The sequence below is a fragment of the Ctenopharyngodon idella genome, chromosome 20 (assembly GCF_019924925.1).
Source record: "Ctenopharyngodon idella isolate HZGC_01 chromosome 20, HZGC01, whole genome shotgun sequence".
NCBI classification, from domain to species: domain Eukaryota; kingdom Metazoa; phylum Chordata; class Actinopteri; order Cypriniformes; family Xenocyprididae; genus Ctenopharyngodon; species Ctenopharyngodon idella.
This window is the reverse complement of record NC_067239.1, coordinates 1,706,872-1,732,629: the sequence shown is the minus strand read 5'-3', so window position 1 is coordinate 1,732,629 and position 25,758 is coordinate 1,706,872. Positions and strand designations below refer to the sequence as shown.

General features: G+C 40.5%; 1 protein-coding gene, 1 long non-coding RNA gene and 7 other non-coding genes across 13 annotated transcripts in view; 3 read left to right on the top strand and 6 right to left on the bottom strand.

Moving 5' to 3' along the window:
• Positions 1-679: 679 nt before the first annotated feature.
• LOC127503034 (U5 spliceosomal RNA) lies at positions 680-794 on the bottom strand. Its single transcript, XR_007927018.1, has one exon. It is a non-coding gene; the product is annotated as a U5 spliceosomal RNA (small nuclear RNA).
• An 851-nt stretch (positions 795-1,645) lies between these two features.
• On the bottom strand, positions 1,646-1,761 carry LOC127503000 (U5 spliceosomal RNA). The gene has a single exon (XR_007926987.1). It is a non-coding gene; the product is annotated as a U5 spliceosomal RNA (small nuclear RNA).
• An 844-nt stretch (positions 1,762-2,605) lies between these two features.
• Positions 2,606-2,721, bottom strand: LOC127503031 (U5 spliceosomal RNA). Its single transcript, XR_007927015.1, has one exon. It is a non-coding gene; the product is annotated as a U5 spliceosomal RNA (small nuclear RNA).
• Positions 2,722-3,201: 480 nt separating this feature from the next.
• On the top strand, positions 3,202-3,273 carry trnad-guc (transfer RNA aspartic acid (anticodon GUC)). Its single transcript has one exon. It is a non-coding gene; the product is annotated as a tRNA-Asp (tRNA).
• A 468-nt stretch (positions 3,274-3,741) lies between these two features.
• On the bottom strand, positions 3,742-3,857 carry LOC127503033 (U5 spliceosomal RNA). The gene has a single exon (XR_007927017.1). It is a non-coding gene; the product is annotated as a U5 spliceosomal RNA (small nuclear RNA).
• Positions 3,858-4,707: 850 nt separating this feature from the next.
• On the bottom strand, positions 4,708-4,822 carry LOC127503003 (U5 spliceosomal RNA). Its single transcript, XR_007926990.1, has one exon. It is a non-coding gene; the product is annotated as a U5 spliceosomal RNA (small nuclear RNA).
• A 476-nt stretch (positions 4,823-5,298) lies between these two features.
• trnad-guc (transfer RNA aspartic acid (anticodon GUC)) lies at positions 5,299-5,370 on the top strand. The gene has a single exon. It is a non-coding gene; the product is annotated as a tRNA-Asp (tRNA).
• A 1,349-nt stretch (positions 5,371-6,719) lies between these two features.
• The window catches only part of lrfn2b (leucine rich repeat and fibronectin type III domain containing 2b), a 79,054-nt gene continuing 60,015 nt past the window's right edge, over positions 6,720-25,758 (top strand). For 2 of the 3 annotated variants that reach the window (XM_051874923.1, XM_051874921.1), the window contains exon 1: positions 6,720-7,225. The gene's annotated coding sequence lies outside the window, so the exon portion shown is untranslated. Of the gene's footprint in view, positions 7,226-9,920; positions 10,040-25,758 lie in introns of all 3 variants that reach the window. The other variant, XM_051874922.1, reaches the window with a different exon arrangement.
• On the bottom strand, positions 10,035-19,825 carry LOC127502249 (uncharacterized). Of its 3 annotated transcripts, XR_007926802.1 has the most exons (4): positions 18,723-19,825; positions 12,367-12,630; positions 10,977-11,092; positions 10,035-10,663 (listed from the first exon to the last, which is right to left on the bottom strand). It is a non-coding gene; the product is annotated as an uncharacterized LOC127502249 (long non-coding RNA). The 3 variants fall into 3 exon arrangements; XR_007926801.1 differs by lacking the exon at positions 12,367-12,630; XR_007926800.1 differs by lacking the exon at positions 18,723-19,825 and having other exon boundaries at positions 12,367-13,640.

The window sequence follows — 25,758 nt, the reverse complement described above, 5'->3', positions numbered from 1 at the left end:
AATCCCTGTGTAAGAGGATGTCACTGAAGCCGATAGTATGTTGAAGGCCAGCGGTAGTGTTTGCGTGAGATTTTTATGAACTTCCTGGAAGCTAAATGAACAAACCCTTCATCCCCTGCCATTGCGGGTTGATTCCTCCATAGGACAGGGTAAGCTCCTCTTCTCCTGCCCCCCTTGGCCGAAATAAAAAGGTTCGATTCCCCGACGGGGAGGCTCCACCTTTATGATGGCCAAACGCCTTGCATGAGCTCAGGCTTTACCATCGAGCTGCTGATAAAGTGAACCCGCCGTTCAAGACTCACCTTAGACGTCTTGCGGAAGAGAGGGCTCCCTTTTGTGCTTGGTAAACCTTACAATCACGCTGCTGAGCTAAGACTTGAAATTGCGAACAGGGAAAGTGGCGTTGGTCTGACGACCACTCGGCTCCAAACGCCCGCTTCTTTCCACCACGCTCGAACGCCGGCACTCCGGATTAGCGATGGGCGCTTTCGAAACACTGCTTCGCGAAGCTCCGAAACCGTTACGAACCTTTATCTTGAGTCAGTGGTTCGGAGCGTGAATCGAGCGCTCCGAAACAGTGAATTGCTCCGCGACGCAAATGCTTCAAAAAGCTTCCGTCCTGCTGTCGCTGCTTCGGAGCAAGACCCAAACCAATTTCTGATTTTTAACAAATGCATGCAGCTCTGCTGTGAGCAGAGCACCCAAAAATATCAAAAACTCGCAAACGTTCCCCTCCACGGAAATCTTTAGTAAAAGGCGAAAGATTTATACGTGAATGAAGAGAAACTCGAGCTGTATCCCTGAGACTTTGGGCCGATGTGCTCCCACTAAAGCACCACAATACTCAGCAAGGGTAATATCTGGTGCAGTCTCCTCCCACATTGCTTTTTTTTCTGTTTTCAATCGTCGAGCCATTTCCATTGTCCGTAATGTAAGGAGAATCCGCCCCATCGCCAGATGACCGCAATCCCTGTGTAAGAGGATGTCACTGAAGCCGATAGTATGTTGAAGGCCAGCGGTAGTGTTTGCGTGAGATTTTTATGAACTTCCTGGAATCTAAATGAACAAAACCTTCATCCCCTGCCATTGCGGGTTGATTCCTCCATAGGACAGGGTAAGCTCCTCTTCTCCTGCCCCCCTTGGCCGAAATAAAAAGGTTCGATTCCCCGACGGGGAGGCTCCACCTTTATGATGGCCAAACGCCTTGCATGAGCTCAGGCTTTACCATCGAGCTGCTGATAAAGTGAACCCGCCGTTCAAGACTCACCTTAGACGTCTTGCGGAAGAGAGGGCTCCCTTTTGTGCTTGGTAAACCTTACAATCACGCTGATGAGCTAAGACTTGACATTGCGAACAGGGAAAGTGGCGTTGGTCTGACGACCACTCGGCTCCAAAACGCCCGCTTCTTTCCACCACGCTCAAACGCCAGCACTCCGGATTAGCGATAGGCCCTTTCGAAACACTGCTTCGCGAAGCTCCAAAACCTTTACGAACCTTTATCTTGAGTCAGTGGTTCTGAGCGTGAATCGAGCGCTCCGAAACAGTGAATTGCTCCGCGACGCAAATGCTTCAAAAAGCTTCCGTCCTGCTGTCGCTGCTTCGGAGCAAGACCCAAACCAATTTCTGATTTTGAACAAATGCATGCAGCTCTGCTGTGAGCAGAGCACCCAAAAATATCAAAAACTCGCAAACGTTCCCCTCCACGGAAATCTTTAGTAAAAGGCGAAAGATTTATACGTGAATGAAGAGAAACTCAAGCTGTATCCCTGAGACTTTGGGCCGATGTGCTCCCACTAAAGCACCACAATACTCAGCAAGGGTAATATCTGGTGCAGTCTCCTCCCACATTGCTTTTTTTTCTGTTTTCAATCGTCGAGCCATTTCCATTGTCCGTAATGTAAGGAGAATCCGCCCCATCGCCAGATGACCGCAATCCCTGTGTAAGAGGATGTCACTGAAGCCGATAGTATGTTGAAGGCCAGCGGTAGTGTTTGCGTGAGATTTTTATGAACTTCCTGGAATCTAAATGAACAAACCCTTCATCCCCTGCCATTGCGGGTTGATTCCTCCATAGGACAGGGTAAGCTCCTCTTCTCCTGCCCCCCTTGGCCGAAATAAAAAGGTTCGATTCCCCGACGGGGAGGCTCCACCTTTATGATGGCCAAACGCCTTGCATGAGCTCAGGCTTTACCATCGAGCTGCTGATAAAGTGAACCCGCCGTTCAAGACTCACCTTAGACGTCTTGCGGAAGAGAGGGCTCCCTTTTGTGCTTGGTAAACCTTACAATCACGCTGATGAGCTAAGACTTGACATTGCGAACAGGGAAAGTGGCGTTGGTCTGACGACCACTCGGCTCCAAAACGCCCGCTTCTTTCCACCACGCTCGAACGCCGGCACTCCGGATTAGCGATGGGCGCTTTCGAAACACTGCTTCGCGAAGCTCCGAAACTTTTACGAACCTTATCTCAGTGGTTCGGAGCGTGAATCGAGCGGTCCGAAACATTGAACCGCTCCGCAAAGCAAATGCTTCAAAAAGCTTCCGTCCTGCTGTCGCCGCTTCAGAGCCAGACCCAAACCAATCTCTGATTTTGAACAAACGCATGCAGCTCTGCTGTGAGCAGAGCACCCAAAAATATCAAAAACTCACAAACGTTCCCCTCCACGGAAATCTTTAGTAAAAGGCGAAAGATTTATACGTGAATGAAGAGAAACTCGAGCTGTATCCCTGAGACTTTGGGCCGATGTGCTCCCACTAAAGCACCACAATGCTCAGCAAGGGTAATATCTGGTGCAGTCTCCTCCCACATTGCTTTTTTTTCTGTTTTCAATCGTCGAGCCATTTCCATTGTCCATAATGTAAGGAGAATCCGCCCCATCGCCAGATGACCGCAATCCCTGTGTAAGAGGATGTCACTGAAGCCGATAGTATGTTGAAGGCCAGCGGTAGTGTTTGCGTGAGATTTTTATGAACTTCCTGGAAGCTAAATGAACAAACCCTTCATCCCCTGCCATTGCGGGTTGATTCCTCCATAGGACAGGGTAAGCTCCTCTTCTCCTGCCCCCCTTGGCCGAAATAAAAAGGTTAAATAATAACTCCCATAGTGGAAAGCATATCCAGTATTAAGTGACTTCTTCTCAAGGCTTGCGCATACAAAACAGTGCCGTGCCGTGCCACGCAGAGACGCAGCCGAAAGAGCCAGTCCTCGTTAGTATAGTGGACAGTATCTCCGCCTGTCACGCGGAAGACCGGGGTTCGATTCCCCGACGGGGAGGCTCCGCCTTTATGATGGCCAAACGCCTTACATGAGCTCAGGCTTTACCATCGAGCTGCTGATAAAGTGAACCTGCCGTTCAAGACTCACCTTAGACGTCTTGCGGAAGAGAGGGCTCCCTTTTGTGCTTGGTAAACCTTACAATCACGCTGCTGAGCTAAGACTTGACATTGCGAACAGGGAAAGTGGCGTTGGTCTGACGACCACTCGGCTCCAAAACGCCCGCTTCTTTCCACCACGCTCGAACGCCGGCACTCCGGAATAGCGATGGGCGCTTTCGAAACACTGCTTCGCGAAGCTCCGAAACCATTACGAACCTTTATCTTGAGTCAGTGGTTCGGAGCGTGAATCGAGCGCTCCGAAACAATGAACTGCTCCGCGACGCAAATGCTTCAAAAAGCTTCCGTCCTGCTGTCGCCGCTTCAGAGCCAGACCCAAACCAATCTCTGATTTTGAACAAACGCATGCAGCTCTGCTGTGAGCAGAGCACCCAAAAATATCAAAAACTCGCAATCGTTCCCCTCCACGGAAATCTTTAGTAAAAGGCGAAAGATTTATACGTGAATGAAGAGAAACTCGAGCTGTATCCCTGAGACTTTGGGCCGATGTGCTCCCACTAAAGCACCACAATGCTCAGCAAGGGTAATATCTGGTGCAGTCTCCTCCCACATTGCTTTTTTTTCTGTTTTCAATCGTCGAGCCATTTCCATTGTCCGTAATGTAAGGAGAATCCGCCCCATCGCCAGATGACCGCAATCCCTGTGTAAGAGGATGTCACTGAAGCCGATAGTATGTTGAAGGCCAGCGGTAGTGTTTGCGTGAGATTTTTATGAACTTCCTGGAAGCTAAATGAACAAACCCTTCATCCCCTGCCATTGCGGGTTGATTCCTCCATAGGACAGGGTAAGCTCCTCTTCTCCTGCCCCCCTTGGCCGAAATAAAAAGGTTCGATTCCCCGACGGGGAGGCTCCACCTTTATGATGGCCAAACGCCTTGCATGAGCTCAGGCTTTACCATCGAGCTGCTGATAAAGTGAACCCGCCGTTCAAGACTCACCTTAGACGTCTTGCGGAAGAGAGGGCTCCCTTTTGTGCTTGGTAAACCTTACAATCACGCTGATGAGCTAAGACTTGACATTGCGAACAGGGAAAGTGGCGTTGGTCTGACGACCACTCGGCTCCAAAATGCCCGCTTCTTTCCACCACGCTCAAACGCCGGCACTCCGGATTAGCGATAGGCCCTTTCGAAACACTGCTTCGCGAAGCTCCGAAACCTTTACGAACCTTTATCTTGAGTCAGTGGTTCGGAGCGTGAATTGAGCGCTCCGAAACAATGAACCGCTCCGCGACGCAAATGCTTCAAAAAATTTCCGTCCTGCTGTCGCCGCTTCGGAGCAAGACCCAAACCAGTCTCTGTTTTTGAACAAACGCATGTAGCTCTGCTGTGAGCAGAGCACCCAAAAATATCAAAAACTCGCAAACGTTCTTCTCCACGGAAATCTTTAGTAAAAGGCGAAAGATTTATACGTGAATGAAGAGAAACTCGAGCTGTATCCCTGAGACTTTGGGCCGATGTGCTCCCACTAAAGCACCACAATGCTCAGCAAGGGTAATATCTGGTGCAGTCTCCTCCCACATTGCTTTTTTTTCTGTTTTCAATCGTCGAGCCATTTCCATTGTCCGTAATGTAAGGAGAATCCGCCCCATCGCCAGATGACCACAATCCCTGTGTAAGAGGATGTCACTGAAGCCGATAGTATGTTGAAGGCCAGCGGTAGTGTTTGCGTGAGATTTTTATGAACTTCCTGGAAGCTAAATGAACAAACCCTTCATCCCCTGCCATTGCGGGTTGATTCCTCCATAGGACAGGGTAAGATCCTCTTCTCCTGCCCCCCTTTGCCGAAATAAAAAGGTTAAATAATAACTCCCATAGTGGAAAGCATATCCAGTATTAAGTGACTTCTTCTCAAGGCTTGCGCATACAAAACAGTGCCGTGCCGCGCAGAGACGCAACCAAAAGAGCCAATCCTCGTTAGTATAGTGGACAGTATCTCCGCCTGTCACGCGGAAGACCGGGGTTCGATTCCCCGATGGGGAGGCTCCACCTTTATGATGGCCAAACGCCTTGCATGAGCTCAGGCTTTACCATCGAGCTGCTGATAAAGTGAACCCGCCGTTCAAGACTCACCTTAGGCGTCTTGCGGAAGAGAGGGCTCCCTTTTGTGCTTGGTAAACCTTACAATCACACTGATGAGCTAAGACTTGACATTGCGAACAGGGAAAGTGGCGTTGGTCTGACGACCACTCGGCTCCAAAACGCCCACTTCTTTCCACCACGCTCGAACGCCGGCACTCCGGATTAGCGATAGGCCCTTTCGAAACACTGCTTCGCGAAGCTCCGAAACCTTTACGAACCTTTATCTTGAGTCAGTGGTCTTTATCTTGAGTCAGCGCTCGATTCACGCTCCGAAACAGTGAACCGCTCTGCGAAGCAACTGCTTCAAAAAGCTTCCGTCCTGCCGTCGCCGCTTCGGAGCAAGACGCCAACCAGTCTCTGATTTTGAACAAATGCATGCAGCTCTGCTAGGCCCTAGCCAGTCTTTAACTTCTTGTCTAACTATAACTTTGACAAGGAATCAATTTTCCTGCATATATAATTTTTGACAAGACTCCTGAATGCATTGAAGGACAGTTATATTTGTAGATAAACAGTCAGAAGGTTGTGCTTGAAATTTGTTTATTCGTTCTTATTTTGTTCTGTTTACTTGTCTTTAATGCTTGAATTTTATATTTGTTAGGCAAGTATTTATTTATTTATTTATTTATTTTTTTGCTGTGATCATAAATTGGAATGGAGAATTGTGAAATTTCTTAAATATTAGAAATTTCATGTTTAAGAATATTTAAAATGTTGGTATCATTTGGTTACAGGTCATAAACAACAAAAGCAATAATTCAATATTTCAAGCAAAGGTTTTAAGCAAACACTGTTAAAAGGATAGTTCACCTCAAAATGAAAATTCTGTCATCATTTACTCACCCTCCAAACCTGTATGAATTTCTTTCTTTTGCTAAACAGAAAAGAAGATATTTTGAAGAATGTCAGAAACCAAACAGTTGAAGGGCCCCATTGACTTTTTTCCTCATATGTAAGTCAATGATGTCCATTAATTACCCATATTCTTCAAAATATCTATCATTTGTGTTCAGCAAAGGAAAGAAATTCACACAGATCTGGAACATCTTGAGAGTGAGTAAATGATGACAGAATTTCAATTTTGGGTGAACAACCCTTTAACACAAAGTTAACAAAACGAAAGGCCTACACGTTTTAATGCTAGCTAATAAAATGCAAATACAAAATGAAAGAAGGTGAAGTGAGAGGTTTGATCACTGTCCTGTCCTGTTCATCTTTGCCTTGTTTTGCTCTGCTGCTGACCATGTAGTCTTTGTTTGGTTTTGAGCTCGATCTTTGGTCCTCACTACTTTATACCAGACTTGACATTTGATGTCAATATCTTTTTTTATTAAATTCTAAAATAATTTGGTAACATTTTGTGGATGGATTAGTGATTCAGCATCAGCAGCTCTCTACCACAAATAATCGGATTTGCCTTTATTAAAAAAAAATCTCTAGAGATGCTGCGCATTGTGTATGTTCCTGATTTGTGAGTAGCCTATATATTAAGTTTAAATCTACGGCGGTATTTAAAGTCCGTTTATCAGATAAATAGAGACGGCTGCAGCTTGCCCGGGCTCGTGCACGTGTGTTTGATGCGAGTCGTTCAGCACGCGCACAGCGGATGTGTTTCTGCTCGGTCACTCTGTGCGGACACAGTATGTCGATATGGATCGAGTTTAAACAGTGGAAATGTAATAAAACGCTCAAGAGGTAATGCTGTGTGTTTAAGCGACATCGATGGACGATCGTGACTCGACGTCCCACACCAAAGGTAAGAGCCGCTGATGTGACAGTTGGGTTGTGTTAGCGATGGAAATTGATATTCGTGATAAGCTGCTTAACACATTAAACTCGAGATACAGGTTGACTGATGCCGAACAACGTTTGCTGGATGGTTTAACTAATAACTTAGTAGAGGTGGTTTTATATCACTCAGGGGGTTTTGACTTCGGTTCGATTTCGTGGCATTTGGTCTCAAATTTTGCGCGTGTGATGATCTCAGTCTAGCACTTATCTCATATGATCGGTTATATAGGCTAGATAAGCAAAAGTGTCATTCTGGTTCTACGTGATTTAGTGAGTGACTGTGACATCAGACTGATTTCTGAATACAGTCCGTCTGATCCTCTGTTGGGTGTACTGTTATGAATACCAGACGCATAACGGCTCCATGGATTTCAAGCTTTCTATGTTAAAACATTTAAAGTAAAAAATTTCCTGAACGTGTAAGAAAAATGTATGCATGTCTTAAGTCCTTTAACGGGTCTCTAATTATTTTCTTAGCCCCACTAAATGGTCATGCAGTGTGACAAACGTTAAAAGTGCAAGTGAACTTGAACTCATAAAAGCCTTGTGCGTAATAATTATAAGATAATTAGCAAAGTACATTTGGAAATAGTTGCAGATAGAGTATAGCATACCAACTGCCAATATTTCTTCAATAAATGTTATTTGGAGACAGAAGTGAAACAGTATTGTAATGGTGTCAGTTTCGTCCAGGGGTTGAAAAACCATTTAATGTTTAGAAAGGGCATTTAGCTCCTTCAGAATTAACGAATCCACATCACACTGTTTGGTATTTGGACAAGTTGGTATGTCATGTCCAGCAGTGCAATGCTTGTACTTTTATAAATGCACACTGTTTTTTGTTTTGTTTTTTATACATTAAATCCTAAGGTTAACCATGAAATTTGGTAGCCATTTCCACTGGACAGTGGTTTTGACAAATGATCACACTTTGAGTGAACACATATTATAACTTAGTAAAGCTGAAGAAAACTATTGTTGTTTAAAGAGATTAGTTGTCCTGATTTTTTTCAAAGATAAGATATATTTTTTATATTAAAATACATTAATTTAACCCAGAACATTGAACATTGACCCATCAGATTAAAAATTACAATTGCAATTTAAAATGTGATTTTTAAAACTATCAAACAAAAAATGATAAAGGACACCAGGTTTGTTGTGCTTATTTGTGGGACTGCACAATTTGGCCAAAAATGTTGTTTTTATATATCAATATGACTAATTATAATAATAATTATTATTATTACTAAATAAAAATATTAAAACAAATAAGTATTATTACTGTTGTAATAACAGTATTTCACTGAAGGCCTATAACTTTAAATCATTAGAAAGGTCTAAGGTTTTATTATAAAATGTTAAATTATTATGATAAAATTTGTGATAGTAATTTCTTATTTTTTGTCTTTTTTAAATCTTATGCATCCACTGAGATAAGAAAAAAGAACTCCTATACACTTCCATTGCTGAGTATTTTCTTCTTATAACTGCAGTGAACCAAAGACAGTCTCAAAAACGCGGTTTGAAATCGCTCTACATCAAAAATATGTTGTAACCAATCCCGTCAGCGTGTGGGGGCGGGCTTAAGCATATCATAAAATATGCTGCGAAGCAAGGGGTCTCAAGAGAAGCCAGGTTATCCCGGTATATTTTTCTGTTGATATACAAATCAGGTACATTTATCATAGCGGGTGAATGATAATACAATGTTATGATGAACTGTTTTTCTCCACTGACGTTCTGAGTTGTTCAAAGCGTTTCTAAGGATACTGATTTTTAGAAGTGACACAAACATGGTTTGTGTAACATTAGCAACACATTATTGGCTGTTAGATAACATACTCAAGCCAAAGGCTAATCATATTAATTACCATTTTGTGTCTGATGTTGTAGAGAGCGATACATAAAACTCATTATCTGATAAATCGACTTGTAGATGAGCCTGTATAATTTGCTCTTCCACTTCTTTTTCTGAATCAGTTTCTGGTTCAAACATATATGGCTGAATTAAACCAGTATTTCCACTTGCCATTGTGCAGCGTTTACCTCAGTAAAGTTGACCGAGTGGATCACGTATTCTGACTGAACTCATGTGATTGAGTGGAGGCGGGGCTAATTTGCTTATTCGTGTATTCCGCATAATAATTTCCACGTACATTATGTTCGCAGGAAAACAACGTATAAATATGTCATATTGGTGATCAAAGATGAGTTTTAAAGGATAAAATTATTGACTACAGAGAGATCTCTGTTCGCATTGGCTAAAAACAGCGACTGCAGTAACTCCCAGTAGTGTCCTTTGCTGTTTCACCCGTTCACTTGAAACAGAAGTAGCCTCAGCTTTCACTCAAAAAGAGCCCTGTCCCACACAGGCTATGTCTGAAAACCTAGGCAGCTGACTTGTTGCCTCGCTCCCTATCCGACAATGAAGGTATCTTATGAAACTGATTTCAGACAGAATTCTGAGGCAGAGTAACGGTTTAATGATCTACAGCAAAATAGAGCGAGCTTTGGTGATAACTAAGTGAATATTTAATTAGTACAATAGTAATTTCTCACTAGAAATGATATCAAAATTAAAAAATGTTGGTCAAAAATGTACATTTACACACAAAATGACCACCAACCACAACTTTCAGACACCATCTTTTTTTTAGTTCAACTGTCACAGAATGGAAATCGCAGGATTGTTGGGTATCAAGAGCAGTGAAGGATACATCTATGCTGCCTTCAACAATCGATCAGATGAAGGTGTCTCAGGATACAGGAAGTTAAGGTATTCAGCTAACATTGGATTCGGGTGTGCCTTGATGCCTTCCTACCTTGGAAGACAGCATTTTTAAGCTTTCAGATGCAGCCACACACACAACTTGAGCATGACTCATGTTAATATTCGCAGTCACTGTTGTATCCAGAGGAAGTTTCTCACACCTGAGGCTGGTAAAGTCCTAGCTGTGGCCAGTGCTTGCAGTGGGAGGGTTCTTGCCAGCCTCCCACTGTTCTTTTGGGTTGTTTCTCTCTCTGCCCTTCCATTATCAGTTCTTTTGCTTCAATACTTTAAGTTCACAAGTATTATCCTTCTCTGCAGTCAGTGGCAGACCTGGGGCTTCAGTGTCTCCCACAGAAACACATACTTCATTTCACTATCCCTCATATGAACCCTCTCTGTTTTAATGATGTCGCATGATAAGATGTGCCACTGTCGGCAATACGCTGACAAAAAGAAATGTTCCTCTGAGCTACATACAAAAAAATATGATTATGATTATGATTATTATTCAGAGCTCTGCTGGGAAGGAGGCTGGACCTCTTGGACTGTAACTGAACACTCTCTCATGAGATTGTGCTGCTCTGTTTCTGGATTTACACTGGACCGCTGCCAATCAGATCACTAATCACTCTGAAATTAAAAGCCAGATATCAGTGATGACAGTCACACATATTTTTTTAAAAATGGGAACATTACAAAACAAGCAACAACAACAAACAAACAGACGAGAAAAACTGCAACAGCAAAATAATCCAGAAAATATAATTAGCAATAAATGTAACATCACTGCATGTGCATCATCATAGTGTTATAGTTATTGTGTAAATAAACAAGATTACTGTAATACAGCTAGTCATTGTGATTGTACATTTTAATTTCCTGCTCATGTTCACTTAAAGGGATAGTTCACCCAAAAATGAAAATTTGATGTTTATCTGCTTACCCCCAGGGCATCCAAGATGTAGGTGACTTTGTTTCTTCAGTAAACACAAATGATGATTTTTAACTCCAACCGTTGCGGTCTGTCAGTCGTATAATGCATGTCAATGGGAACTCCATCTATAAGAGTCAAAAAGACATGCACAGACAAATCCAAATTAAACCCTGCGGCTCGTGATGACACATTGATGTCCTAAGACACGAAACGATCAGTTTGTGCGAGAAACCGAACAGTATTTATATCATTTTTCACCTCTAAAACACCACTATGTCCAACTGCCTTGCGCATCCGGTTGGTGAGGTCTGAACGCGTTCTGATGACGGAAGTGATCTCTCGCACTAGTGAGCCGTCTCACTCTGTGCTGTCTTAAAGGGTTAGTTAACCCAAAAATGAAAATTCTGTCATTTATTACTCACCCTCATGTCGTTTTACATCCGTAAGACCTTTGTTCATCTTCAGAACACAAATTAAGATCTTTTTGATGAAGTCTGAGAGGTTTCTGTCCCTCCAGAGAGATCCAATGCAACTACCACTTTCAAGGTCCAGAAAGGTATTAAAGACATCATTAAAGTACTCCATGTGACTCCAGTGGTTTAACCTCAGTTTATGAAGTGAAGTGAGTGCTTTGTTTGTGCAAAAAAAAAAAAACCCATAATTTACCACTTTATTTACAAAATAATATTATCCAAGGCATGTTCACACAATGTCAGCTCTCGCGTGAACACAAAACGCCTGCGTCATGATGCTCTTGTGAGTGCGTGTTGCAGATCAATATTTTTGTAAATAAAGTGGTAAATTATGTTTTTTTTGTGCAAACAAAGCACTTGTGTCGCTTCATAAAACTGAGGTTAAACCACTGGAGTCACATGTAGTACTTTAATGATGTCTTTACTACCTTTCTGGACCTTTGAAAGTAATAGCTGCGTTGGATCTCTATGGAGGGACAGAAACCTCTCAAACTTCATCAAAAAGATCTTAATTTGTGTTTGAAGATGAACAAAGGTCTTACAGATGTGGAACGACAGGGGGGTGAGTAATTAATGAGAGTATTTTCATTTTTGTGAGAACTAACACTGCGATAAACTGCAATAAACTAAAACTACTACTAGATTAGACAGCAGAAATATACTGTACATTTTTTAACTTCTATTTTGCAGTGTGGAAATATGATGTTTGTTTATCAGGAAGAAACACACTGAATGTCTTAAGTCCACGCAGATCTCCAGGTTTTCAAATAATACCTCTCTAAGTAGCCCTTGGGCCTCAGAGGATCTGCTGGCTATAAATAAGGGCACATATGTTCTGGCTGACGTGAACTAATCTCCCTCTGAGCCAATGGAGCGAGATCTGTTTCACTGTTTTCTCACAAAGCTCACTGTCCCCTCTTTCTTACAATTTCGTGTGATTTTTTCCATTCTTCACTGATGCTGCTCTCGTCTCCCTGTTTCCCCAGTCACCTTTCCATTTTCACAGCCGTCTCTGCCACGTAAGACTGCAAGCTGACAGACAGGCTTTGATCTGACAGGACAAGATGTGATCAGGATTGAGTTTGTTTGACTCAAAATCCCTTGCCATATGTCATACTTCATTTGGATGCTCGTAAATCATGGATGCCACCGTGATACAACATCAGAAGAGCATTCAGCTCACTGAACAGCTTTGAAGTAGTGAAAAAAGAAAAACACACCATTTGTACAATGATACTTCACATGCAATCACTACAGTGTGATGTTTACATCATATTAATTTTAACAAACAGGGAAGGCTGGTTATATTCAGGGACAGTAATTGAATCATTAAAGGGATGTTGAGCAGAGAAAACTGATCCTCTGATATTAGGATGAAGTCTTGAGTTTTTATCTTTACATATTCTGATTAAAGATAATTTAAACCAATATGAGTCTGATAAAATAAAAATTGCATGTTATTTTTTTTTTTTATTTAGTACTGTCCTCCTGAATAAGCTGTTTCACATAACAGATGTTAACATTTGGTCCACAAGACAAAATAATAAATGAATTTACACAAATGAACCAGTTCAAAAGTTAGCATACCCTTGAATCTGTTGTTACCTGGATGATCAACGACTGCTTCTGTGTTTTGTAATAGTTGATCACGACTACCTTGTTTGTCCTGAGCAGTTAAACTGTACACTGCTCTTCAGAAAAATCCTCAAGGTCCTGCACATTCATTGGCGTTCCAGCATCTACTGCATATTTGAACCCTTTTCAGCAGTGACTGTATGCTTTTGAGATCCGTCTTTTCACACTGAGGACAGTTGAGGGTCTCAAACACAACTATTACAGAAGGTGAAAACATTCACTGATTCTCAAGAAGGAAATGAACATTTAAGTGAATAAAGGTTTGTTTAAAGGTATATATTTTTTTTCATTCTGCCCTTTGGAAGCTACATAAGATATTTAAATGTTCCCCGATGATTAAATAAGTACAATTTACTCTGATCATCCAATTCAAAAAGTTTACGCCCATCGGCTCTTAATACAAGGTTGTGGAATTTCTGAATGATGCGCTGTTTCTCAAGATTATACAGCACACTAAATAAAATAAAAAATAAATAAATATAGAAAACAACAACAACCCACCAGCAAGCAAAAAGGTTTGCCAGTTTAATTTTTCTGAATGCCATGTATCTTTGTTGTATTACAATTTTGGTCATATACAGTGGCAAGAAAAAGTATGTGAACCACTTGCAGAATCTGTGAAAATGTTAATCATTTTAACAAAATAAGAGAGATCATACAAAATGCATGTTATTTTTTATTTAGTACTCTCCTGAGTAAGATATTTTACATAAAAGATGTTCACATATAATCCACAAGACAAAAAAAATAGCTGAATTTATTAAAATAACCCCATTCATAAGTATGTGAACCACTGATTCTTAATACTGTGTGTGGTTACCTGGATGATCTACGACTGTTTTTTTGTTGTGTGATGGTTGTTCATGAGTCTCTTGTTTGTCCTGAACAGTTAAACTGAGCTCTGTTCTTCAGAAAAATCCTCCAGGTCCTGCAAATTCTTCAGATTTCTGGCATTTTTTGCATACTTGAACCCTTTCCAGCAGTGACTGAATGATTTTGAGATCCGTCTTTTCACACTGAGGACAACTGAGGGACTCAAACACAACTATTAAAAAAGGTTCAAACATTCACTGATGCTCCAGAAGGAAACATGATGCATTAATAGACAGGGGGTGAAAACATTTGGAATTTGAAGATCAAGGTAAATTGTATTTAATTTGTCTTCCGGGAAACATGCAAGTATTTTCTGTTGCTTCCGAAGGGCAGTACTGAATGAAAAAAAATGATATTCAAGCGAAATAAGAAAAATTTGGACCTCTTCATCCTGTTCAAAAGTTTTCACCCCCCGACTCTTAATGCATCATGTTTCCTTCTGGAGCATCAGTGAATGTTTGAACATTTTTTAATAGTTGTGTTTGAGTCCCTCAGTTGTCCTCAGTGTGAAAAAACGTATCTCAAAATCATTCAGTCACTGCTGGAAAGGGTTCAAATATGCAAAAGATGGTGGAAAACTGAAGAATTTTTGGGACCTGGAGATTTTTTCTGAAGAACAGAGCTCAGTTTAACTGCTCAGAATAAACAAGGGACTCATGAACAACCGTCGCAAAACAAAAAAACAGTCGTGGATCATCCAGGTAACCACACACAGTATTAAGAATCAGTGGTTCACAAACTTTTGAACGGGGTCATTTTAATAAATTCAGCTATTTTTTGTCTTATGGATTATATGTAAACATCTTTCATGTAAATTATCTTACTCAGGACAGTACTAAATAAAAAATAACATGCATTTTGTATTATCTCCCTTATTTTGTTAAAATTTTGCACATTTTCACAGATTCTGCAAGTGGTTCACATACTTTTTCTTGCCACTGTAAATTAAGCCACTGGCTGCTGGTTGCTTTGGCAATGAGCAAAACTAACACCAAAGCGATAATCCCACTGGTCAGCACTCGCGTCTCACCACATTTTGATGGTCAAATCAGGTTAATCAGTGTTCACCCAACTAATCACTCAACCAACCCAACCAATTCTGGAGTCACACCAGCAGTACATGTTTGAACTCCTCCAATGTAAACAACTCATCAGCTCATTAGTAGAGACTCCAAGACCTGAATGGCTCAGATAAGGGAGACATCCAAAACATGTTGTGTTGGTGAACCTCCAGGAACACCTGAACAAGCTATTCAAGGTCTTCAGGATCACAGAAAGCTGAAGTGAAAGTCAAGTATTGTAACCCACACTCAGAATTTGACCTCAGTTGCTATTATTTCAAATAATATCACATAGTGTTAAAAACATATTAGTCTGTTCCTAAGCCCCAGTACACACAGCAGTAATTAGCAGAAGTATCGTTAAAGATTCGGGTAAGCGATATTTGAAAAGTGCAGTTTGAAAGTCTTTCAGGACCGACACAACCAGACACAACAACAAACATGTAGCCAATCAGCATTAGGGGGCGTATGAAGGTGGAGGAGAGAGAACGAGCAAGAGGGAGATTTGAAGAAAGACTGTAGAAAGAGAGATGGCTGAGAGACATTACAAAAGAGAAAAGCTCATAAGAATATAACTGGAAAATGAAGGGTTATGATCAGGAAAGAGCTTTAGGACCCGTGTTAATATTAGAAAAGCTTTCCAGCACTGGAGAGAGCTAAGCGGGAAGGCCTAAAAACTGCTTTGATTCCGCTTCACATGTGAGTAACACTGGGTTTGAGTGTCATTGTTCGAGCTGCTGTGCTGTTGGCAAATAACAACAAACTCTTGTTTGTATTTACTGTTGTGTACTGTGCATTCATTTTTTGTGCTTCCTTGTCATTCATTCATCATCTTCTCTTTATTTTTTGTGAAGCATTATTTTGTTGCACTTCTGCTACGATTAATAGACATTCACTTTTGCATTGCATGTGTAACACATACCAGCTAGTGAGAGTTGTGCAGGCTGATGCAGCAGGGCGGCTGATGACTGCTAGAGAATGCGGTGTTGTTTACTATTTAGCATCCTTGTTAGTTCGCATTGCCAGCAATTCTCTAAAGTTATCTTCTATTAAACACTAACTGACAATACGTATGAATAGAAATGCATATTTTTCATAAAATACAGAACTGAAATCATCAGTGGCTCCCCATGTTCCATCTCAAAGCTCACATCAGGAAGTACAGTTCAGATCCCAGAATATATTCTTGCTCCAACCCTTTTATTGAGGATGAATCAGTGTGGACTTCAGACAGCAATGGTGGAGGAAAAAAAAACCCAGCAACATTTTTGAAAACGCCACAGTTGTTGTGTCACGAAATGTAGTTTTATCAGTTTTTTAGGCAACAGTGTTTGAACTTCAAATCTGCTGTTACTTTATAAAGATATTGTCTATTTAAAAATGTGCTCTGATGTTGCCTGAGTTGTGCAGTCCGGGCGATCACCGGGCGATCAGTGCTCATGTTCCCTGCTGAGAACAGCATGATCTCGGTAAGTCCTTCTCACATTCACTGGCTCTGATGTTTCTGTAGTGGTGAAATACGAGATCATTCATCATATTCATCAGTTCGTTTTGGGTATATTTAACGAGCAATCTTTCATCTCACAAAGCAGTTATTTGTTTCTGGGGAAATCATTTTGGCTGAGGGCAAAGTTACATTTAATAGCTTTATATTTTTCAACATTGTAATAGAGCGCTGCCTTTGTATTTTTGACCAAATTGCTTGTTGCTATTGTACAAATTTCTACTTATTGGCTATAACTTAATGAAAAGAGGTAGCGTTGTGTTTTATATCATGTTTTGTTTTATTTTATTTTATATATAAATACATTTAAGATAACCAGAGTAGACACATTTTAATAAATCATAATTGGCTTTATTACTGGAGTAGGCAGGTATTGCCAAGATGATCTGAGTACTGTTATCAAGTATGCTGCTCTTTCATTTGCTGATTGACTGGACTGTGTCCTCCCATCTTCCGGAGTTCGCACTTGAGCCGAACCAAGCCAAGCTTGGCGTACTTTGTACTGAGAAATGTCTTCTGTCTGCGTTCGCCCCAAAAAGATTTGTTAAAATCAAAATGTGACAGGTGAGCACTAGCCAGTTGGATTAGTGCTTGTGTGTTAGTCTGAAATATACCGCTGATCTTGAAACCTTCTTTATACTCCCACTGTTTTAATTCCCACTGTTTCCAGTGTTGATTTTAAAAAGCTACAGTTGCATATGGTTTCTCGTTTTGATTAGTGAGACGTGCATATCAGAGGGCCTCCAGGACGAAGTTTGGGAACCAGTGGTGTAAACGATGCACCAGAATCTCTTTTGATCATTTCGCCAGTAACTCAGCAGGACCAGGATGTGCCTGTGCCAAAGCTAAACAGAGAAGAAACCTTGCACAAGCTCTTCCTGTTTTATGAATTCTGAAATAAGTTGCCCTCACATTTACAACTCATCTAGACAGCTTTTGATTTATTTTGAGTTATTGCTCAAATGCTCAGTGTTCTTCTCTTTCATGTGCTCGATTCAGGCAGAAATGATGAGATATCATAGGAATATGGTTAAGTGTTGATTGACTTAAAGTAACTTAAGAAGTGTGTCATTTATTGTCATTAAAATACTGTCTTTTGTCTCAGTTTAAACAGAAGAATTAAGAGAAAGAAATTTACAGGTTTGTTCTGATGAAAAGTGTATGAGTTACCAATGGCAGACGGGCTGGTGTTCAGGAAACCTTTTTGAAAACAGTCATTATTTTTGCAGTTCTGGTTGGTGATTTAGTTTAATTCAGAGAGAGCAAGAGTTAGTTCCAGTTACGTAAGAGTCTCATTAGCAGAGAGACCGCATGTCTGTGTCAGCGTGCCACGAATGACCTGGTGCCACATGCCGTGCCAATTTAGAGAGTCCTGTCATAGTTCATTTGCTCAGCAGTTCACGCCATGTCTTTTCTGACATATGCCATCTAATTCAGTTCCACTTTCTCCTGCTGTTATTTTTATTTTTTTCTCTCATCAATGACAGCACCATATGGGGTCTTCTGGACCCTTCATTTCAGTTTTTTTTTTAAATTTCACTAATCACTAATAAAATGATGATAATTAAACAAGTTTAATCTACATATACTGCTCACAAAAAATATAAGAAAAAAATCATACTGAAAGATATTATCAATGCACTGACAGTGTTTTAAAAAATGTAGAAAGGATCTGGCTGATTAAAAACCATCTCAAAATTACAGTATTTTGCAGTTTGTCCAGCATAGAATGTATTTAGGCTGTAGACGCTTCAGGACTGTAAAGACAAACTTTAATGCTGGCCTAAGAAAACCTGGCCAGAACGTTTGAAGTAGTTTCAAAAGCTTGAAGATTGAGACCGCTTTAAGTATGAAGAAGTTTTAAAAGCTCAAAGTTTTCAGCGCTTTCTGCAGTGTTTCTACTTCTTGAGGACAGATGTGCTTTTACTTTACTAAGGCTGCATCCGAAATTGCACACTTCCCACAATATAGTAGGCGAAAAACAGTATGTGACAAGAACTATGTCAGAATTCACAAAGTAAATTCACAATTCACTCATAAAAAAGTACCCGGATGACCTTCTGACGAGATTCTGAAGTGTGATATGATGGGCACTTTATTTTTCGGTATCAAATTAGGCCAATGCATGTTTTATTTTACTGACTTCTGAAAGTCATGAACAGTCTCAAAGGGTTAGTTCACCCAAAAATGAAAATTATTTATTACTCACCCTCATGTTGTTCCACACCCGTAAAACTTTCGTTCGTTTTTTCGTTCAACACAAATTAAGATATTTTTGATAAAATCCAATTGGCTCAGTAAAGCCAGCGATAACACTCCCTTCTTTCAATGCCCAGAAAGCTACTAAAAACATATTTAAAACAGTTCATGTGACAACAGTGGTTCGAAGCGTGACTCAAACTGCCAAAGTCACGTGAACTATAAAAGTTTCAAAACACTTATGACATAACGAAGCCTCGTTTACTGAAATCATGTGATTTTGGTGCTCTGAACCACTGATTCGAAACAAATGATTCTTAAAGCTTCGAAGCTTCATGAAGCAGTGTTTTGAAATCGCTAGATATTGTGGAAAAATTTGTTATTTTTGGTGCACAAAAAGTATTCTCGTCACTTTATAATATTAAAGTTGAACCACTGTAGTCACATGAACTGTTTTAAATATGTTTTTAGTAGCTTTCTGGGCATTGAAAAAGGGAGTGTTATTGCTGGCGATGCAGGCCTCACTGAGCCATCGGATTTTATCAAAAATATCTTGTGTTCTGAAGATGAACGAAGGTCTTACAGGTGTGGAACGACATGAGGGTGAGTAATTAATGACATAATTTTCATTTTTGGGTGAACTAACCCTTTAAAGAAAAAAAAATTATGACTAACTTGTAAGACTAGCCTTAGCAGTTTATGCAACCGCCCCCGGTTGCTTTAGAAACAGTCAATGCTCTGAGATGCGCACCTATGACTGCAAATGTGCATTGGCTGGTCCAGCCTGAAAAATAAGCTTTTTTAAATGCTATTTTAACATAAGAAACCACATTTATGAGACAGTTGTTTTCAGATTTCATTGCTGATTTCAAATATGAAATGTAATGTAACCTGGTGAACAGATTTGATGTTTCCCCATTCAAAGAGATGTACTTGCATGACTGAAATAGCAGGTGCATTTCAAAGATGGTCGCTGAGTGAAATGACTTTTCAGTGCTGAAAACAATTTTTGAATGCTGAAATTTCGGTGGATCCCTGACCAGAAGATTACAGAGAACTAAGGGGGAATCAGATAAAAACACCTAGAACACCCTCGAAATGACATAGCAACAAAACTTGCCCATAACTCCATACTTGTCCACTGAACTCCATACTGTCCACTCAATAGCACCCAGAATACCTGGTGGTTTGTGTCAGTTAAATGTTCAGCCTACATTTATTAACAATAGTTGCATTTACATGGGCTAGTAATCCGTTTGTTTTTGGACTAGTAGCACAATCGGATCAAAAAAATCAGATGTAACCATGTCAATCGGAATAAATTGGACAAATCCGATTGAAATTTCATTGTGGTTGTAAGGGGTGGGTTAAACCTTTTATAATCCTTTCAGTAGGACACGTAAACACTTGATTGGATTGAAAACCAAAACTGGAAAGTTCTGTGCATGTGCAATGATGTAGAAATGGTGTAATGACGTGTGACGCACGAAACAAGCTGTTGTTAAATATAGTGTAATAAATGACTGTTGCGTCAATCTGAAATTCCCCTTCCACACAGGATGATGGTTAGTTTGCGCCAACAGCGGTAAACTCTTGTTTAATTTAAATTGGTTATGTTTATTTTTGTTAAATGTATTCATGCTGACAGAACACAGGTTGTATTTACCCCAGAATCTGCCTTAATATCTTCTATTGTGAAACTGTACAAATGGACAAGACATCACTGAATTGTCCATTCAGCTTGATATGGATTGCGAAAACTGTGGTTTAACTGTACCAGAATTGTGTACTGGCAAATAACCTGGCTTGAATCAGCAAGGGGATGCGCTCTTATCAGAGAAAACCGGCGTTGTGCAGGAAACAATATGACTTCATTAACTTAAAGTGCATTTCAGATATCTGCTCACAAGCAGCCAGAGCCCACAAGCACTAATGCCCTCATACTGTGTGTGCGTCATGCGGCTCATGATCTCTCAGAGACTCAGACCACACTGCCATAAGTGCAGCTAGTCATTTCACAGATTTTATTAAGCTGCTTTACAACAGAGCAACAATCACATTCCGGAAAAAATAAGTAAAAAGTGCATTCATTTATTCCGTTATGACATTCCACCATAAGCTGTGGTTCAGTGTGTTTTTATTTTTTTTGCCCTTTGTAAATTCACGTTGCGGTTCTGTTTGACGTTGATGATCCTGGTCACTGGAACAGCGTTTACCTCATACTGTCAACAAGACAACAATGATACAATATTTGTGTTTGTTTTTGTTCAGGAATATTGCAGTCGGGCATTTGTACTGTTAAAAAAATAATAAAATAAACACAGGTTGATCAAGATGATCTTGTATCACCCTGAAGGGGTTTATTTTGCGATAAGAATCATCTGGCTATACATTATTCTGCTTATTTCACGGCTACTTGTTGCATAAGTAAACAATTGGACACAAGATGGTAATTTGAGTTGATATATTTTATATGCCCACTTGTAACAAACTCATAGCTTCTGAAAAGAAAGAACAGTTCATAGCAAGAAGCTTTTTTTATTCAGAACAAGTTTAAACAAGACCAACATGTACAATCATTACATGGCTACTCTTCAGATAAATAATTATGCACACAATAAATATTGGTTTGATTTATAATCTTTTTTGGGGGGTCTTTATGTGCTTAAAAGGGCTAGTTCACCCAAAAATGAAAATTCTGTCATTTATTGTCATTTATAACAAATTAACAAATTATTTAGTGATGGCCGATTTCAAAACACTGCTTCAGGAAGCTTTGGAGCGTTATGAATCAGCGTGTCGAATCCGCAGTTCGGAGCGCCAAAGTCACGTGATTTCAGCCGTTGGCAGTTTGACACGTGATCTGAATCATGATTCAACACGCTGATTCATAACGCTCCGAATCTTCCTGAAGCAGTGTTTTGAAATCGGCCATCACTAAATAAGTCGTTGTTTTGTTTGTTTTGGCGCACCAAAAATATTCTCGTCGCTTTATAATATTAATATTGAACCACTGTACTCACATGAACTGATTTAAATATGTTTTTAATACCTTTATGGATCTTAAGAGAGGAAATGTCATTGCTCCCTATGTAGGCCTCACGGAGCCATCAGATTTAAACAAAAATATCTTAATTTGCATTCCGAAGATCAACGAAGGTCTTACGGGTGTAAAATGGCACGAGGGTGAGTAATTAATGACAGAATTTTCATTTTTGGGTGAACAAGCCCTTTAACAGACAGGACAGTGGAGATTAACAGGAAAGCATTGGGTTGAGAGAGGGATGGGACCTCAAATTGGATTCAAACCCGGGTCACCTGGAGGCACAGTTGCGCCATATGTCAGTGCGCTAACCGCTAGGCTATCAGCGCTGACAGTTTGTTTTATAAAAGATAACCCATTGCAATTACCAATCAGCTTGCAACAAGATGAATACTAAAACAACATTAAGGTGGTAATGAAGTCCTTCGATTTCAGGCACAAGATGGCAGTTGTTTTTGCATGAGACGAGAGTGCGAGTCCACGGGGTGATACGAGACATGAAGGTAGAGCCAGCTTCAGTCAGCCAGATTAGCAGTCCGGTCAGAGGCAGAGGCGTGTGGACAGCGCTGTGAGTTTGAGACTGGCTCATGGCTCTTTGCTGATACCACCAGAGTGCTTCCTGTCTCTCCTCAACTCTCAAAAATATATATATGGCGCAATTGATCAGAATCAAGTATTCCAGAGAGTCGTGTAATTAGTTTAACATACTTGTTATAAAACCTAATCATGTGTTTTTAAAAAGTATCACAAATAAGATATTCCTTTAAAGGTCTTATAAAACTGTTCTTTGGCTATTATTATTGATAACTTTTGACATTGAGTTTAAATATTACAGGTTTTTATGGTTTATTTCAATCAGTAATTGACTTAACAGTATTTTTGTAGAAATTAAGACAACCTTAAAACCAGTGACTTGTCTTGTAGTTACAGCTCATGTGATTCTTACTATATTTAGACATAGTGTGGCTACAAATAGGTTAAGTGGTGGAGATATATTGATTCACCTCCTGTGAGCAAAAGTAGACCTTCGTCAGCTTTTCCAATCAAGGGTAATTGGTTGAACGGACTCAGCTATTTATGGACTGGGCACAACTTCAGAGAGCATCACCAGAACAATGGCCTCAAGTCGATCCATTCATATTTAATTAACTTAAAAATAGACTAGCGCTCAGAGTCTGACTTCCTACAACTGCACAAGAATCAGCAATGACAGTCATGTTCCCGGAATGAGCGCTATTCCACAAAAGGATCTTCCCACATTACAGCTTTATTGACCTGCCGAGTGGACACAGGATTATATAGTGCTTGTTACTTTTGTTGGCTGAAGATCACAGTTGTTACTTGAATGCTGCATTCAGCGTACACTGACTTACACTGATTTCTAAAAGAGATTTTAGTATTTATTTTTGTTTGTTTTGTTTTTATGTAAGCTGAAGTGCCTAATTAGTGTGACCAAAGAGAGGTGCAAAAATAACTCTTATTATGTGTCCCGTTTATTGTGTCCCGTTTAACAGAACATCATCATATTATGGTAGGTTAGAACCGCCTGAACTGCTACCAGTGACAAAACAATAACAAGAACTGAAATTACCAACTAAAAATGGCAATAATCTAGCCTTCTAAAACATTATAAAAATATTATCATACTCAGTAGAGCTTTAATCTTTGTGGCACAGGAAGTTCAACATAACATAATGTAGGTTAATGTGTGGGAGAGCGCTTAACCAGACAACCAATCAAAGTGTGACTTCACCAAACAGACTGATCTAAACTAGTGCCTAGAGGCATCCCAGCACCTGAGAACGGTTTTTCCATCTTTGCAAGTCCTAATTTCCTATGCTTGATCGTAGCCAGGTCTTCAGTTGCCTCACTGCAGAGAATAACCTCTCACATGAACATGGTCACTGGTAGTGTGAGGATGATGCTGGCACTCTTTGAAGTTCTTGTTTGTTCTTCACTTTACATCTGTGAATCTCTTGGTTGATGGAGTCTGGCTGAGGAAGGTCTACTCTGTACCATGACACCATCATTTCTTGCTTTTATTTTGTGAGTTTGGACAGAGCTGGAGGTATTTGGTTTGCAGCAAGCAGCTGGCTCAGAATTTTCCACAAATCTGGTGTTTAGTTAGCTTGTCACATGGTCAATAAAATTGTAGAACAGATTGTCAGTCTGTAATGACGCACACACTTTTTTTTTTTTTTTTTTACTGGAACCACGTCAAAGAGGCTGGAAATTTCTGTTGATTTTTTTTTCATAAATTTCACTGTAGTCCTCCTCATTCCCCACTCGCAATGTTTCCCAGTTCCTGGAGGCACACCAACAGTACACACTTAGGATGTCTCCCTTATCTGACCCTTATTTTACGTCTTGGAGTCTTTACTAATGAGCTGGCGAGTGGAATCCGTTGTGTTTGATTACGAGGAGTTGTAAATGTGCTCTGCTGGTGTGACTCCAGGAACAGAGCTGGGAAAATACCATGCAATACCATGGAAGTGACCTGAGCCATATGTTATCAAAAGCACCGACTTCGATACCAAGTTGGTACTGAAATTTAAAAAATGTGACGCTTTAAGCGCTGTTGAGCAGATTCGTAAACACCTCTGATTGGCCATTGTGTTCACACGCTCATCAGATATGTTTGTGATTGGCTACAATGATCAATGCACATTAGCGTTTGAAAGCACACAGAAGTGTTTGAATTTGAAAGCGGGAGTGGGAGCGGTCCGGTCCGCTGATAGACGCCTGCTTCTGTGTGTATCTGTGTAAGCGCTCGGTGAAGAGCGTTGTTCATGTCTATTTACAACATGTTTTTGAAGTGTTTATCATTGAAGCCAATCACAGAGATATTCGATGAGTGGGTCAACACAATGGCCAATCAGAGGTGTTTACGATTTCACTGAACAGCGCTCAAAGCAACACATTTTTAAAATTTCAGTACCAACTTAATACCTAAGTCAGTACTTTTGACAGCACTACCTGAGCCACCTCTCTGGCCTATTTGTACACAGTCGTAAGGTCAATATCTGGTGACTACGATTAATTTAATCGATGTAGCCTAGAGCCTTGAATTTCATTGGTTGTGACGGCAGTGACAATTGGTCAAATTGTGAAATCTGTTGTCGTAAGTTGTTGTGCTGGTTGGAGTTTGACTATGTGCCTAATTCTTCTATGAAAGCCGAGTGGGCTACATTGAAGTGATCCAGAAAAGCACCCACTGTCTTCCCACTGGAGCCCCAGCATGTGTCCAAAATGAGTGGGATGCTTCTTCTTTTTCTTTTGTCACTAGCCTGTGTTTCTGTGCTTCCTTCCTGTAACACGTTCTTCCTAACAGAAAATGCAGAGGAAAAGCTCTGCAACATTCTTGATGAGGAGGATGTCAGAACATCCATGGACTGCCATGAGGTTGAGTGTGTGTCTTTGACAATGTGTGAATAGTGCTCTCTTAGGCGTAGATACCCCTGCTCTTTGAGGGTTCAGTTCCAAGCCTGCTCCAACACACTTACCTGTTAATTTCATGTGACCCTGGATTTGGCTACCCCTGCTGTAATGCGTTGCTATACTCCATTCACATGCCCACTCTCTATCATACCCCTGCCCTATGAGAGAGGATGGCTTCTGTAATAGATAGCATCTTGTATAGCAAGAGGACAGAAACCCAGAATCTCTTCACATATCTGGGCTCCATTGCCATGTTTTGGGTAGTGAAAGCAGATCCATGCATGTCCATTGTTTCCTCTGCAAGGAGAAAGAAACCTGGCTTTTTTATATCCTTAACTTATGACCTCCTAAATCTCAGCTTCACAGCATGCTGATGGTTCATTTTGAATCCTTGATCCTATGTATTTGGCTTGTTTTGGTGCTCAAGTTGATGATTCAGTGTGGCATCAAGTGAAGATTTTCATGTGAGGAAATTATTAAATTTCCCATCTTTACTTTCAGCTTTCCTGTCCAGTTACCACGCAGTGCAGTACCTCTTTGACAGATCCTGGCTTTAACAGATTAC